The 15,140-nt window shown below is 55.8% G+C and overlaps 1 protein-coding gene across 2 annotated transcripts in view; it reads right to left on the bottom strand.

Moving 5' to 3' along the window:
- SATB2 (SATB homeobox 2) overlaps positions 1 to 8,303 on the bottom strand; it is a 193,675-nt gene extending 185,372 nt beyond the window's left edge. The window contains exons 1-2 of one of the 2 annotated variants that reach the window (XM_081813908.1): positions 8,224 to 8,303; positions 3,764 to 3,845 (exon numbers count right to left, since the gene is read on the bottom strand). The gene's annotated coding sequence lies outside the window, so the exon portion shown is untranslated. Of the gene's footprint in view, positions 1 to 637; positions 1,950 to 3,763; positions 3,846 to 8,223 lie in introns of those variants that run through there. The other variant, XM_081813907.1, reaches the window with a different exon arrangement.
- Positions 8,304 to 15,140: the final 6,837 nt, after the last annotated feature.

Raw genomic sequence — 15,140 nt, 5'->3', positions numbered from 1 at the left:
ATTTAGAGGTATTCATCAGAACACTCTCCAGAATAACCTTCATCACAATGGCGGGGGCTACAATCGTTATTATTTTGGAACGTTCTTATGTTCTTCCGATCCTAAGTGATTTTTTAAAAGCTCTTCATAAAACACAAAAGCAAAAAGCACTTAAATTATTAGGTTAAGGAGCAGACTTCATCAACCCCAATTTAAAAATTTTTCCAAAAAGTTTTCCTCTGGGTCTCTTGGCTGGCAGCGCGTTCCTCAAGGAACCCACAGGTCTCGGCAGCCCTGGATATCTGGGGGGCGGCGGAAGAGGAGGAAACACCTGATGAAACGGCACTCACATTGTCACTGACATCCCCGAGAAGCAGGAACCCGGCACAGCAAAGTGCGCTAGGAATCCTCGCGGGCGCTCTCGCCGTGGGAGAAGCCGCGTGTCAAGGAGACAAGGTGGGGGTGGCAGAGGGGAGGTGAGAGGAGAGATGCGAGAGATGCGCAGACCGAGCGGGAGGGCTGCGGGCGAACATTCCGCCCGCACTCCCTCGGCAGCGCTGTCCAAGAGAGCGAGAGCTGCCGGGAGGGAACTTAGCCGGACCCGGGGCTTCCCCGAACTCCCGAGCTTGGAGTGGGAGTCCTCGCCTTGAGTACTTACTGCTCACGGTCTGTCTGTAACTTGGCTGGCTGAGGCTCTGTCCATGGAGCAAAAGTAGAGAATCCAGGGTGGAAAGTTTCTGGTGCTTTGCCTTGCAGTGTTCTCCTAGGCTTCTTTCCTCTTTACTCCTTCCCCTTTTCCTCTTTCCCAGGTCCTAACGTTTAAGGTCCTGGGTCAGGGTGTCTTCTAGTGCAGAGATGGTTGTTATGATGATGATGATGGGGGGGGGGTAGGGGGAGGAGGAGGAGAGGGAAAGGAGGGTTCCTCCAAAGGGGCACCCGAGCGAGCGGGGGAGGAGACGGCGGAGGAGGGGAAAAGAGAGAAGGAGGCTGAAAAAGCCTTTTCACACCTTCGGGAAGGAGACCCGTTCTGGAGAGAAAGGGCTGAGGACTGGGAGGAGGCGGAGGCGGGCCGGTGCTGCAGCTTCGCAGGTCTGCTAGTTCGCGAGGAGGCGCGGCCGGAGCCTTAGGGCCGGTGTCACCGAGAGCCGAGAAGGCACAGGGACCCGGGACCGCGCGCGGGAGGAAACGCGGCGGCCGCCCAAGCTGTCACCTCCAGCCTCTCCCCTCTCGGCCGCCGCCGCCAGCAGCCGGAGCCGGACTCACTGACAAGCCGCAGAGAGAGATACACTGAGAGGGAGATGATTATTAGTTGCGTTGAGTCATCAGGCAAAGTGAGTCCTTTTGGGTTGTCCTCGGTTTCCGATTTCTCCCCCTCCCCCTTTCCGTCCCCAGATCTAGCGCCTTCAAAATAATAATTTGGGGTGGGGGTAGGGGAAGTCTCTGGGTTATTTTGGGATGGGGGTTGGTGGGGGAAGATCTAAACCCAAGCCAGACTGGTCCACCGCAATGAAGGAGGAGAGTGGGGGGCGGGGAAGAGGGCTGGGGAGGTTGCGGGGGGAGGGGGGCCCCGCCTGGCAGGAAATTAAACATCAATCAATCAATCGCTGTGAGCCCGGCGACCCAAACAGCGGCGGGGCTGAGGAGGAGGCAGAGGGACTGGCGAGGGGCGGGTGGGAGGCAGGGAGGAGGGTGGAGGAGGAAGGGGAGAGTCGGCTGTAGCAGAGCGGTGTGGCGAGGACCGCGCGCGTCGGGCGGCAGAGGACCGATGGTAGAGAACCGAGTGCCGCGCGAGGCGGTGGCCGAGGCCGGCGGGTGGGTGCGCCCCGGTGCAGGCGGGCGCTGAGGTTCGGGTCTGGTCCTCCTCCTCGTGGCGGGTCCGGGGCGCGGCCGCCTCGCCCGGCCCCGAGGCGCACTCGTCCCGGCGCGGAGGCGGCGGCGACGAGGCAGGCGCTGGTTGCCTCGTTTCCCCGCGGAGGCGCAGACCGACGCGCAGTAGGCAACCGCGGCTGCCTCGGCTCCCGGTTCTGCTAACTGCGCCGAGTACTTTCGACTTTGGAGATAGGAGGGCTATCGCCTCCCCCACCCACCGCCTCCGCCCACCACCCACCGCCTCCGCCCCTCCGAGCAACTTTTCCCGATGCCTGTGAGCTCCCCCTTCGCGCGGAGCCGGCCGTCCGGGCCCGCCGCGCCGCAGCGCGCGCGGGGAAGGCCGCTTCTCCCTCAGAGCCGGCGCGGCCGTGGGTCCAGAACAATAGCCCGGGTGTCCTGAGTGGCAGGAGTACCAGCACTACCCGCCGGGCTGCGGGTGGGACAGGAGAGGGGGCTGCGTGGGGGGCGCAGGGCGGGGGGCATCCCTGGATGACGTCCCTGGAGCGCTCGCAGCGCCGGCGACATCTCAAGCAGCTCCGCCCGGGCCGCCTGGAGGCCGTGACGCGGAGGCAATGAGGGCGGTGGGGCTGCCTGTCCTCCAGCTGCGGGTCTGGGACTCCTGGGACCCCAAGCGGCTCAGGCACTAGGCTTCGAGTACGGGCAGAGTGTGCGGTGAGGACCTGGTCTCCTCGTCCCGGGGGAGGCCGCGCGGGGGCGTCCACAGCAGGTCCCGCGATGGTGTAACTGAGCCACAAACTTTTGCCGACTCCCGCGGCCGCAGCCGCCCGCAGCCCGACTCCAGCCGCGGTGCTCATTTAAGGTGGCGCAGGCACTAGCGGAGCAGGCCGAGCTCCGGCCGCGCTTTTGTCCCTAAGGTCCGGCTTGGGCGCGGGACCTCCTTAAAGAAAAGCACGTGGGTAGGGGCCGCGGCCCCCGCAAGACGCCTGGGGCGCCGGCTTACACTCTTGGTCCCGAACTGTGGCGAGAAAATGAGGACGCGTCCAGCCCGCCTTGAGGCCGGTGAAGCTCCTCTGCTGGCGGCACCTCCAGTCTCTACCGCGCACCTTGTGTCTCCTTCCTAAACCCCTGGACCCGGAGAACTCCCCACCATCTCGCTGCCTGAGCCGCCGGTCCCCCTTAAGAAGTATTGGCTGTACGGCGGCGCCAGAGGGCCAAACTAAATTCGGTTTTGGGAAACGCGCTTCGGGGGTAACTCTGGAAATCTCGGGCCGGTGCACAGACTGCGGGAAGCCGCCTCAGCCTAGTGTGCCCGGAGGTAGGCCGCCGTCTACTCGCCGCACCTACCCGGTGGGCGGCGTGCGCGCAGTCATCCCCTCAAAAGCAGAGGCCTGGGAGGCGAGGAAGCCTCTGGAAGAGAAAGGGTCCCAGAAACTAAACCTGCCCCGGCCTAAGTCTCAACGCCCAGATCCCGGAGAACCCCCGCACCCAGGCGCCGCCCACCAAGTTCCAAAGCAGCCGGTGGCGACCCGGGAGGCGGTCGGAGCCCAGCGGAGAAAGGAAGCAAGCTTGATAGTAAACCTTCGGGGAGCCACCCTGGGAGTTTTAGGCAGCATTTTCCTTTCCTTGTTTTTTTATTGCCCAAACCCCATCTCCCCTACCTCCCTGAACGAACGGGTTAGAGAAAATGCAACAATTCGAAGTCTGTGAGAACAAAGTGGCTCAAGTAAACCAACTCGTGGTGGTAGCTAAAAGGTTTTTGGCTGCAAAGAAACAAACTGTAAGTTTGATCAACAAACTTTTTTTTTTTTTAACCTGTACTTTCACGTCGGAATGGGAAGGGGGTTTTGCAAAAGGCAACTACCACTGTCAAAGTTTGAGCCCGTTTTCAAAATGGGGAGAGGCGCAATTCTTATAAATATCTTAACAACGATAATAATGCTGTTTCTTTCCTTACCTTGGTGTTGAACTGCAGAATCCTCCTCCGGATCAGTGTCCAGGAACTTAGAAGAAATGGTGATATTAGGACTTCAGTACTTCTGGAAAAAAAATGCAAATGGTTTAGCCAGGATCTTTCCTGTCTGATTCGTCACTATTATTATATCTGATGATGCGAATGGTTGGAGCGATTCAATCTTAAGTCATTAATGAGCTATTTTATAAACACCACTGTCTGAAGATCTTCATTTACATTTTGCGAAGGATCACTTCGCTAACCTCACATGCTTATGTCAACAGCATGATTATGGGACTTCAGTCACACTCTTATAAAAACAACACAGCGGTATTGTTAATGGGTTAATATTTTATAAAGTGTAAATATTTTATTATGTTTTGAAGGGAACTATTGATTCTAAATTATTAAACCCCTGAGAAGGGTGATTTAAATAAAGTATACAACTAAGTACAATTAAATGTACATTGTGGCTATTTTCCTTTCAGACTCTGCACCCTTTTAAATTAATTGATTTTCTCATTAGTAGAGTTTCTTCTTGTCCGTTTTTGATAGTGAACAAAACTATCATTTTGGTCAAAAGAACTCAAAATACATAAAGGTGCGTTTAACATAAAAGAAAATACCGGAAACTATGAGTTATTACAAGAAATATATTTTGAATATTTGCAGATTTATGTTTATTAACACATTTTACAAATTTCTTTCGATTTAGAAAAGGACAGTTCTAGTAAGTTTTGTGATATATGCCCGGTGTGGGTTTTTTTTCCCCCTTGAGTTTTGTCCCTAATAAAGGCCTTTTCTGTTTCAAATTACATAAGCTTTTTACTGCACGATTTTTGTATTGACCTTATTTCAACTGAAGTAAGCAATTATTTTCACCATGTTTAATTTTGACAATAAGAAATTTTAAATAGCATTTTTATCTTTTGCTTAAAACTTTCTAGTTTTTAAAACAGTAAATAAATTATGATTCAAAAGTTTTGTTTGGTTTCGTTTTATATTCCTCAAGTGGTTTATTTTCAAACATTTTTTAAACAAAATCACACTCAAGAAAAGAATTGGTTTTAATTACATTTGTGTGTGTTTTTTTTTTTTTTTAATAATTTGATCCAAAACGCATTTTTGTACAGATAGTTTGCTCCAGTGCTCAAAGCATAAAGTTCACATTGGGGGACATTTTTATCCCTCAACTTGCTTCTCACTGACGTTTCTGTCGGGAATCTACTAAGACTATTCCCCCTCTCCTCCCCCACACCCAATTTTTTTCATATGTCATTTAGTCAAAGGTCGCCTGTCTTTCATAATCACACTGAGATTTGTTATTTTAAAAATCAACGGATCTTTATGCGCTGGGCTTAAATGTGCATGTGTTTGCTTATTTTCATGTTCTCCCCTTTTCTCTCTATCTCTTGTCAGGCCTTTCTTCTCCTTTTATGGCCTGCACTTTTAAATGGCAACATTTCTTGATTTCTCTCTCTGGACACCGACGTTTCTACTGTGCTAGCTCTTGACTGTGGCCAACCTTCCTTCCCCAATGACCGCGCAGGACGGTCTAGGCCCGACTGCCTGGGCGTAGGGTACCGGGTGCCGGGCGTGGAACGCCGGCCCTCAGCCCGGCCACCCACACCTCTGAGGGCCCAGCATCCATCACCAGGCTTCCTGGATTTCAAGTCTGGTCGCCCAGGCAAAGAGGCCCTTCCGGCGGTGCGCTGCCTCTTAGAGAACACGGGAAAGTTGTGCCGCGTTTTCCCTCCATTCTCGCACACACAAGAAAAACTCTACGGGAATTGCCAGCGTCGAAAGCCTTCTATGGCTCCTAGGAACCCACGCAGGCCTGCCTCTCCCCCTCTCCGCGCCCCCACCCCCACCCGGGTCTTGCTCTGCTGGGGGCAAGAGGAGGGCGGGAGGGAATCGTTTCTCTCAAATGAAGCCCACACCAGTTCTGAAGCCAATTTCCGCCGCGGACTGTCCGGGGGGAATTAGGCGACCAACATTTTCACGGACTCATAACTGCCCCAGGCTTGGATTGGAAACTGCCTGTGCCAAGGAGACTGGGGCCCGGGGCCAGAACGCCCCGAGGGCACGCGCCTAGAAGGCAGATCAACTAGGGTGGGCTCGAGCCCTTTCCCAGACTGCTCTGGGGCGTCTGGGGACTGACCAGAGCGCAGGGGGAGGGGGACACTTACTTCGTTATCCGCACGCCTTCCTCGTTGGCATCAGAGCCGGACAAATCCCAACCCGCGCCAGGCAAAGATAAATTACTCCTGGCTCCCCCAGCAGCTCTGGGGCCTGGGCGGGGGCGGAGCGGTGAGGAAGCCGTCAGGCCGCCTAAGGTAGGGGTGGTGAAGGTCCTGCTCCCATCCTCAAATGAACGAGCCCCTGCGGCCAGGAAGAAGAGATGAGTCCCAGGGAGACGACTGATTGGGGATGCGTGGTGGGCAACTAGTTTATGCTAGTGAGCTGAGCGCCCAGGAAGTCGGAGGGTCTGAAACCAGGGGAACAGACAGTGCAGACGCCCAGAGGGCGGGAGGGGACACTCGAAGGTCGGCCCAGGAGCTGCCTCAGGCGAGGACTGGGAGCTTTATGCACTGGGGTCCCAAATATAGGTGATGGGAGAAGGCGTCGGGAGTGGGCAGTGTCTGCCCTGAGTAAGGAAAGCGAAGGGACATGATTTGAAGGTAAGAGAGACTTTGGTTGAAGGTGTGCATGTGCTTCCTCCGCGGCCGCGGGCTGGGAAGCCCAGGAAGGCGGAGGGCCTGCTCCGAGCACAACTCCAACGACACATGACAACGCCCCCAGGTTCTTGGATCCTTTCACTCTTTTTCAGAGTCTAGAGCTTAATAGCGGGATCTCCTGCAGCATCGCAGGCAGAGAATGCCCTGCTAGACTAGTTTTTTAAAATAGAAATCGACTTTAAACGACCAGTAACAAGGCTATGGGGGACAGAAAACGAAACGCCAAAGGAGCTGTCGCTGCCTCCCAGCCCCCACCCCGGGGAGGCCGGGGTTTGAGCCCGGAGTCCCGCTCCCGACCCGCGGCGTTTTCCGTCCGGAAACACCGAGCAAGGAGGACGGGTCTGTCCCATCTCTAATCCCGGGGCCCAAGGTAGCGGCGAAGAAGCCCGCGACCTCGACTCATCCTTATGGCCCCGTCGCCTCGGAGCCCGGGTCACCGCCCGGGCCGCAGACCGGAGATAAGGCGGCCCCTCCCGACAGCGCCACCGCGTGGGCTGCGACCGAAACCTGCGGCGCCGGTTCAGTCCGCTGTGTCCGGGAGCCCGCCCTTCCGCGTCGCCTCACGTCGGCGGGTTAAGGATGCGGCGGGGGATGGGCAGGTCCCTGGCCCGGGTCACAAGCGGACCACCCTACACAAAAACCCGCCCGGCAAGCAAAACCTCGGCGGCGTCCCAACCCCTTGTAATGAGAAGCATACCTGGGAATTCCAGGCGCCCCACCCGTGCCCTAAACTACAGGCAGGGCAGCCTGCGTGCTGAAATTCGCCCCCACCCGTAGCAGGGGCGAGCGGGCCCAGGAAGCCGGGTCCGAGGCGGCCCAAGCTCCAGCAGCTCCGGGAGCCTTTAGCGACCCTGGGCCCGCGCTGGTCTAGAACCGCGCGGGAGAGAGCGAGAAAGCCTTCTGCGGGACCCAAGGTGCCAAGCACTTACTGGGACCGAGGACGAAGCGGGGAGTCGGTCTATTTGGCGGTCCAAACCCTTCTGGAGTGGCGAGGAATCTAGAGGGTTTCCTGGGCTGGTGACTCTCCTGTTCTCTCCGTCTCACGAAGCCCCACGGAAACTCTCTTAGTCCGTCAAGGCTTGACCCCCGGGTTAATTCCCGGGTAGTCTGTGCCCGCGGTGTTCTGGGGCTCGGTTCTTCCCGGCCCCGCCGTGCCTTGCCTCGGGGCCCGCGGCCAAGCCCAGCTGAGCTAGGCATCACCTTGAGCTGCCCCAGCGCTACGTCAGATTTGAGAGCCCCCACGTCGTTCTCAGAGGACTTCAGTGGGTAGGCTGGGGCTTCTTTTTAATAAATTCAACAGTTCACACGCGCACACACACACACATTTTGGGACTGTCAGCTCCTGAAAGGGACAACGACCCAGAAAGGTGTAAATTCACCTGGTGCCTATCCAATTACAAAACTCCTAGCCCCACACAAAACAGAAGTGAGCCCTGGAGGCCTGAGCGGTCACGCCTGGCGGCCGCCACCAAACCCACAGGACGCCAGCCTAGCGGGGAGAGCAAACGCGCTCTCGCCGGGGCCGCAGGGGCCGGTGCCCAGCCGTTCCCGCCGCGGAGCAGCTCCGCCAGCGCGCTGAGTTCTGGTGCCCATTGTCCGCCTGGCCTGCTCACCCACACCCTCATCATTGGCTGTGACCTGTTCGCCTCTAAATTCTAATACCCGTCGGCCACGCGGAGCTATCGCCAAGCGTGCCAGGCCTGGCACTCGTGCCAAGTGGCTCACCTCAGCTCGCCGCGCCTGCCTTTGCCCCTGGTGCCAAGTGCCGGGCGAGAGGCGGTGGGTCAGGACGCGGACGCCGTTTGCTCACCTCCAGGAGCCGACAGTGGGTGCCTGCGGCGTCGCTCGTCCAGCCCTGGGGCTGATTTAAATAACTAATAAGCTCAGAGAAATTTTACGAGGGGAACTTTTCCTTTTAGTATCAATAAAGCCTAGTAATTGGGTTCGTTGGTTACCTAAGCTCGAGTTTCCTAGTCTGTCTCTCTCTCCTCTCTCTCTCTTTCTCTCTCTCATTCAAAAGCAACGTTAAAAAAAAAAAAGGCAACTGTGTGCGTTTGTGTGGGGTGTGCAAGTGCGAATATGTGAAAGAAGTTGTTTGTTTCAAAAGTCCTTCTCCTGGAGAACAATCATCATTGTCGCTCTGTGGTGAAGAGTTTTGAAAGGTGAACTGTTGTTATTTCAGAAGAGAAAAATGTTGACAATTCAAGTCTCACAACACAAGTATAAAACAAGGGAGGGAGGTTTCTAAAGATTTTTCCCTTTGGATGTGACAAAGAGATTTGCAATGCTTCCCTAATAGTTTGCATTTTAATGAACTTTTACTACATTTTGACTTAAACTCCTGGATGGTAGTGGTATCTGTTGTTTTCAGTAGAGACTTCTATACTATCATGCACTCCAAATTTTTGTTTAAATTTTCTAATCTTTTTGAAAGCATGTTCTTCTTAGTCATAAAGAATTTCTCCACCTGGGAACCATGCCTCAATTTAAAAATATAAAAGACCTTTCATGAATAATAACTGCAAATAGCCCATTCGTTTCTGTCCACGGAGTTGTTGGCGCCTATACAAAATCTCAAAAATCTAAAGGCAATCTAAGCATGTTTCTCTCCAATCATACACACACACACACACACACACACACACACACATATATGTTTTCATTTGCTGTATGGAAGTAAAAAAAATCTTTTAAAAGACTTTTTCGAAAAGCATTATGCTAAAATTTAACTGAACTTAAATTCCCTACCAGATACAACATAACTAGTGCCTGCCAAAGTCAGCCTAACGAAATGAAGAGTATTTCTGAATCAGATTACTGTTGGGGTCAGAAGCTAGTCAATGAAAAGCAATGAGAATTCAAGTTTGCAAACCATGGAGGGTGGAGGAGGCAGCTCCCCAAGTTCCCAGGAACACACCCAAACCTGTGCGCTCATATCTTCAGTGTTTACATATTACGGAAAACTTCTCCTTTTCACTTTTAGTTAGAAAACCGATGAGCTCCCCTTCGTTCGTCTTGTTTTAGGCTGTGAGACCCAAAGTCAGCTCGAGGGTCGCTTTCTGCCAGGTAACTTCCGGAGGCCCAGAATTATTCGGAGATAGACCCAGCCCTTTGCGTATTCCGGGCAGAAAGGGCGTCTTGCGGGCCCTTCCCAGCGCCGCCACTTCCCCAAGCTCTTCTCCGCACCCGCGGGCTGATGGTACCAAAGCGCCTGACCCTCATCCAGCTTCTTGAGATCGCGCCCCGGTGTCGGCACTCGGCTGAAGAGGGAGTGAACCTTGAGCTATGGGTGTTTACTCCCCGTTTCCCGCTTTCCCAAAGGGTTACGGACAACTTCCCTTCCCTTTTGCTCCGGCTGAGCTCCTGTTCCCACCCATTCTCTCCAGCCTTGCCATCACCAGGTTCCTAGCGCCCCAACGTAGTGGCTCCGTGCTAAGGGCACTCACCGCTGCCGCCCCTTGTCCCCCACGCTGACCAAGTTAAGGGAGGACGATGCCGAGAGGGCGCGTCCTCTCGGCACCGTCCTCCGAGTGCCAGAAGTCGAGACCAGCGGCAGGGAAAGATGGAAGGATTGGAAAGGAAAGCGCAGGGCTGAGTGGGGTAACTCAGAGCCTCAGCGATGAGTACCTCAGCCTCCCCAAACAACCTGGGGCCTCCCCTTCCCTCCCTGAGCTTCCACTGCAGGTCCCACCCTGGTCTGCCGGTCTGCACGGAGCTGCTCCATCAACCAGGTTGTCCCCTGGCTTTTAAGGGTCTCCCCCTATCCCATACCTTCTGGCTGTTTCGAGTTTTGGTTTCAGTTAAGCTGTTTTCTAAGTCGTAGAAGCTCCACTTTTTTTCTTTGCTTCATTTACACTTCTTTCTTTAAAGAGCATCCCTCAAGCCTAGCTTCTGCCAGACCCTGTGCAATCTCCCAGAGCTCTATGTTCAAGAGGAGAAGTGATTTGTCTGTTTACAGCAGGTTTAATTAAGATGGTTATGTGCCGTGAACTCTTCGGGGCCCCAATCAATGCATTTTGATTTGGAAAGTCAAATAGAATCACATCTTACACTTATGGGTCCGCGGTTGGCCGCCCACGCTGGAGATAGACGCTGTTGTCCGTCTACACCCGCCTCACTGGACCTGAACGAGTCTCTCCCGCAAATCTTGTCACCCTGCTTGTCCCCATGACCCCCAGTTGGGTCTTCCGGCAAGACCAAGGCCTTCCTGGTCAGGGTAAGAAAGGTTGAACACCCAGAGCACTCCTGGGGCCCTTTAGCTGAGGATCCAGGCCCTGGACTTCTGTGGATCCCGCTTCCAGGCTACCAAAGTGCTTCCTATCCCCAAGCCCTAGTCCTCCGCTCTCCTTTGCCCCAACCCGGCAGAGAAAGCCAGGGAGGCAAGACTTTCCTTTTCCCTAGTTGTGCATCCAGTATCGTATCTCCCCTCTCCGACTTAGGTGCTGGGCTGCAGCAGAAGCCTTTTTCTAATTTGTCATCATCGGAAACCTCAGACAATTGGAGTGTAAAACTTTAAGGGCTTCCAGGGATATGATGACTTCAGGAGCTCAATGGAAGGGGGTGGGGAGGCTGAGGATTGGGAACAGGGACGCGCAACAGACGTCCCAATTTGCTCTCTCTCCTGAACTTTCCTCCCTTGGCAGCCTGGCTGCACTAGAATGAGCAGTAATCCACCCTTCCTCCTACTCCCTCCCACTCTGCTCCTCCCCCCCCCCCCACTTTCCAGAATATCCCGCCACTTCTTCAGCCCTCGGAAAGGAAAGGGGGCCAGCGTGTCAAAGGTCGCTCAGCCTCCTCCCCTCCCCTGACGTTGTCCATCTACCCAGGACTCAGGGGCCAGAGCCCTGTGTTGCCTGTAGTAGTCCTCATGACGCCGTAGGGGGTGTGCGCCTCTTTTGCTCCTCTCCGTCTCCTACGTCCAGCCCCCAGCGATAGCACCCACGTTCTGCCACCCCTGCGGTTCTGATCCCCGGAAAGCTGCGGACCTGCCACTAACTTCATCATGCCATCTATAATCGATCCCCTCAGTTTTCAGTACATTTGGAATCCAACAAGGGTAACCATATATACATATAGATAGGATTTGGGGGGCTTGAAACATTCTGAGCATGTCTGCGGGGGCGGGGGAGGGCGTCTCAGAGGAGTTGTCCTGAAAGCTGCTGGGAGCAGTCACCTTTGCTGTCGCCAAGGCCTTGACGAGGTCGACTTTGGTCGTGCTGTATGTGCTAGGGCTCCCAGGGCAAACCCCCTCCTTGGCCTCCTGCAAGCGGGGCAGAATTAGGTTGGAGGGTCGAGTTTTAGGGGCCCTTTAAAAAAAAAGTTTTTATTTCTGTAAAGGACTAATCCCGGTACTAGAGGGGTGCAGCAGTTGGCCCCAAAGTAGCCTGTGACTCGCCCCTCCCCCCTGTTCTCAGGCAGCAGCGGGTGACAGTCTGGCAATAGCTCTGGTAACGCTGCCTGGCAGGGCTTTGGGCCTTGGCGTCCAACTGAGGCCCAGTAACCCCCATAATGCATCTTGCCTAGAATGTTTGTGTGTGCACGTGGGTGTGGGGAGAGCTGGGCTGGTGCTGTATTCACCGTAGCAGCGCCTTCCGCCCCGGGCTCAAGTGTGGACGCAGTGGATGAATCCATGAATCAGCTCCACAGCAGAGGGATCGAGGAAACAGCCATCTCCGTTAAATGGGCTGTAGGCAGCTGCGGCTGACTGCCCCCTCCCCTCCTCTGAGCAGGCGTGAGGTGGCCCGGGAGACCCGCCAGCAGCCCCCACCCCTCAGGCGGAGCTCGGGTCCTGGCAATCTCTGCACTTTGTCATCACGCCCCAGTATTTGACATTCGCAATTATCTGCAAATACCCTGATCGGTTTGTATATGAAACACTTTTTTTCCTGCCTTAAGGTTGGAATCTGGTAAGTTTCAGACAAGTGGTTGCGGGGGGAGGTGACCCGAGGGACCGCGGGGGACCGGCCCAGTGAACCCGGCTTGGCTAGGTAGGCGACGAGAAGGGACGGATCTGCATGCCGCCCCCTCCTCCCCCAGCCCTGCTCGGATGCAAGGCCGCACGGAGCTAAGGAAGGGCCAAGGCCGCGACCCTCCGGTCCTCTTTTGAAAGGAGCGCCCCCTAATCCCCGTGAGAGAAAAGGTGATGGGGGAGCGGTGATCCCACCAGAGGCAAGGCCCGGAGGTTAATCATCTTGATAATCGGAAAGGGCGCTGCCCGGCCTGGTTGCTGTCACCGAGAGTGTCAGTCACCAGCTCTCGACCCCGCCGCAGAAATTACCTGCTCAAAGAGACATCCCACGGAGCCCTCTGCTCTGAGCTCTCCCCGCCCGCTGTCTGCGGGAAGTAAACCGCGCCCTCGTTCAAAAGAAGCGGATGCCCCTTTGACCCTCCTCCTCCCCCAGACGGTTCCTAAATCCAGAAGGGCACTGCCAGCTCCGGGATCGCTCACAACTCCTATATCGCAGCTTCGGGGCTACCTGCCTATTACACAGCCCGTCCACAAAAAGAAAAAAAAAAGTGGTGGTGGGGGCGAGGGAGGATAAAGGAGTGAAATTACGTGTCTGCCTTTTCCTGCTACCTTAGGAGCCTGATCCCGGCCCCTGGCTGATCCCAAGGGCCTTGAGCCCAGAGACCGTGAGGCCAGACCTTCCTCGTGCGAGGTGCACACAGCTTGAGCGCGCTGGGACTCGGCGTCTTACTGGCCAACAAGCCCAGCTACTTTGTTACGGGTATATCAGTAACTTTAGAATCACCAAACCGTTCAGGGAAGCCTCTTCTCGCACTCAACTTGCAGCTCTGCTATAGACACTGGGCTAAGTTGCTTTTCACACATACTACTCACAGTTTCTGGGAAAGTGGGAGGAGGAGCAGGTTAGAGAAAGGTGGGTGGTTGGGGGATATTGCAACACCTTCAAGAAAAACCGGGGGGGGGGGTGTTATTAAGTCCGTCTTTGTAAGAGCTCAACCGTCAAAGCACAGGCATATTCTGAAAAGGAAAAGAGAAGACAGAAGCAGGTCGAAAACGAATGCCTCCATCCCCCAACTCCCAACCCCCCCCAGCGCCCCCCAGCCCAGTTCACCCCGACTGGGAACAGACAGTGCGCTGAAAAGACATCAGCTCTCTTGGCTCCTGCTCAGTCCAGGAGGGCAAGGAAGCGCGGGCTGCTCGAGACGGTCGTTACAGTCTCCCGTGGTGCCCCTGACCCTAGAGAGCCCCACACTGGAAAGGCCGCTGAGGTCGCAGCTGAGGTCACCTTCTCCACTCACAGGTCGCAAACCCTGTGCCCAAAGCCTCCCGGGGAGCAGCCTGGGACGCCCGGAGCATCGGCCTTCCTTTCCCTGGACTCCTTGGAATTTGGTCTGAGGTGAGACCGGCTGCGGACACCCACTGGGGCCCTTAGATTAGGCCCCGTCTCAGCCGTGGATATCAAGACTGGGCCCAGGGGCCCAGGATGCACCAAGCTGGTGGGTTTCTGCCTGGGTCAGCGGGGTGGGTCACGACCTCAGAGGGGCCAGGCAGTGGGGTCACACCCACTGCGCCTCGTGCTACCTCCAGGACAGCCCTCGGCCTGTGGAGAAGGCAAAGGCAAGATGCTCCGTGACGGGTCAAACCTTCACCCCTTTACAGTCTATCTTTTTTTTCTTTTTTCCATGTCCTTATCTTTTTTAGATAGGTGTATGACTGCTGTATTCCAACAGCTTACTCTACATAAAATGCCCCGAGGATTGGACGAGACTTTGCAGATTCGGCTTCCCAGGTGACCGCTCTTCGGTATTCTGTTCCCTACCCACTCTCCGCGCCAGGAAGAACCCAGGGCAGAGCCCACTTTGGCAGAACTGATGGCTGTTCGGGCCCAGCAAAGTACTCCTCGCCCAAACCTGCGCGCCAGAGCTGCAACCTCGCCGGAGCTCCTGCAGCGCGCACCCTCAACAAGCTGGCGTCCCCGAGCACGTGCAAGCATCCTCCCACTTGGAAACAAATTCGCCCCGCGTCTGTCACCCCAAACGGCTTTGCCTTCGGGGCGCTACTGGGACCCAAGACCAGGGCAAGAAGTCCCGAAGACGAGGGCCGGAGGCTGGAGGACTCCTCTGCTCACCTTGACTTGAGACACTCGAAGGCCCGAATGAACTATCGGTTGTATCAGGGCCGACGGGTGCAAAGTGGCTGCGCCCCGCAGAGGCACTCGCTCCCCGAATCCGGGTCTCGAAGGGCATCTGGTGTCGGGGTAGACTGTACTGACTACCTGCAGCGCGCGCAGATCCCAGGCGGGGAAAAGGGCGCCGTGTAACCGCACGATCGGTTACCTCTCCGGGGACCGGCCCTGACTTTGTTGGTAACTTAAGAAGCGCCTCTGAACTCGGGGAGCGCGTGTTGGGGCACCTCCCTGCACAGTCCCCCACCCCCTTCCTTCCCTGGCCTCGAATCTTACCATCCTGCCCCACCCCCTACACAGCCCCGCCCGTTAGAGGCGCGCGGCGGGCACTCGGTTTACGGAGCCGCCGTTTCAGATGTTTATTCACAGCTAATTGCTTATGCAGGAAAATGCTCGTTACCCGGGCCGAGCGCTTCCGCCCTGCGCTGGTCGACCCCGCCGGCGGCAGCTCGCTGATCCCACCCGCCAAGCCACGAAGGAACCGGCGGC

The sequence above is a fragment of the Leptonychotes weddellii genome, chromosome 3 (genome assembly GCF_054177405.1).
Source record: "Leptonychotes weddellii isolate Sample4059 chromosome 3, ASM5417740v2, whole genome shotgun sequence".
NCBI classification, from domain to species: Eukaryota; Metazoa; Chordata; class Mammalia; order Carnivora; family Phocidae; genus Leptonychotes; species Leptonychotes weddellii.
This window is presented reverse-complemented; position numbering and strand designations above follow the sequence as displayed.